This window comes from Amphimedon queenslandica, unplaced genomic scaffold (assembly GCF_000090795.2).
Source record: "Amphimedon queenslandica unplaced genomic scaffold, v1.1 AMPQUscaffold_12000, whole genome shotgun sequence".
Lineage (NCBI taxonomy): Eukaryota > Metazoa > Porifera > Demospongiae > Haplosclerida > Niphatidae > Amphimedon > Amphimedon queenslandica.
Window position 1 is genome coordinate 1 of NW_003547761.1, and position 1,247 is coordinate 1,247.

A 1,247-nucleotide genomic window follows, 5' to 3' on the forward strand; every position below is an offset into this window, starting at 1 on the left:
CTATGATAGAGATGATCTCCTCATGCTAACTGATCTATTCTTAGCATCTCATCCACTGATGCCAATATATGCAGCCACTGTTGTAAGTTATTAATAATCGTTATTAATAGTTATTAATGGTTATTGTGTGAGCTCAAACTTTCTACACAGCATAAGGACATCAGTATGTATCAGAAAATATAATAAAAATTTGGGGTGATTTTGGAGTCATTTTTTGGAAAAAACCATGGGCTAAGCCTTGGGTATTTTTCAGATTTTGGCCTTTTTTAAAAATGGCCGTAACTCAAAAAATTGAAGTCGGAATTAGCTCAAACTTTCTACACAGCATAAGGACATCAATATGTACATGTGCCTAACAGTGCAATAAAATTTTTAACTATTTTTGTATTTTCTCTTCTAACTGGTTAATTAACTATTATTAATGGTTAATTAACAGTCGTAGGTCTGAGGTATTAGAACAGGACTGTGAGATGAGTTCTATTCATGGTTTCTTGTCAAAGTTTCCCGAGGAATTTGACGTCAATGAACTAGTACACAATTCAGTTGAACTGTTCAATAAAATACCACCACACAAGATAGCAAGCACTGGGAATATAAGACTGAATTCAAGGTACATTGATATACATGTACATGTACATATATAATATACATGTACTGGTATGTGCTAATGTACATGCATACAGTACAGTCTCTCTTAATGGACACTCTTTATAGCGTACATCTCCATTGAATGGACAGCACCTAGTGTACTAATTACATTCCTTACTGTATAAAATAACCTCCACATAAAGGACACCTCTCTCTGTATAACAGAGACACTTTCAAAGTGTATATTATATAGAGGCTAGTCTGTACATGTAGTCAAAAATACATTTTTAATGGTACAACACTAAAACATCAAAAACAGAATCCATAAAAGTTTCCCACAAACGCCCACATAACCATCACCATAGCAACAGTTGCCATAAAGGACTGTATGTATTCATGCATACATTATGTACATTGTGATGCTGTGTCCATTTTAAGAAATTGGCCAATTTTTAAAAATTTCCCTTTTTCTAAAATTAGCCATGAAATTACGCCAAATTTTTATTACATTTTTTGATGCATATTGATGTCCTTATGCTATGTAGAAAGTTTGCTGACTCCAACTGAAATTTATAAAGTTATCAGCATTTTAAGAAGTACCAGCCAACACAATACATGTACATCTGCTTCAAAATTAATTATAAATAATTTTTAATTTT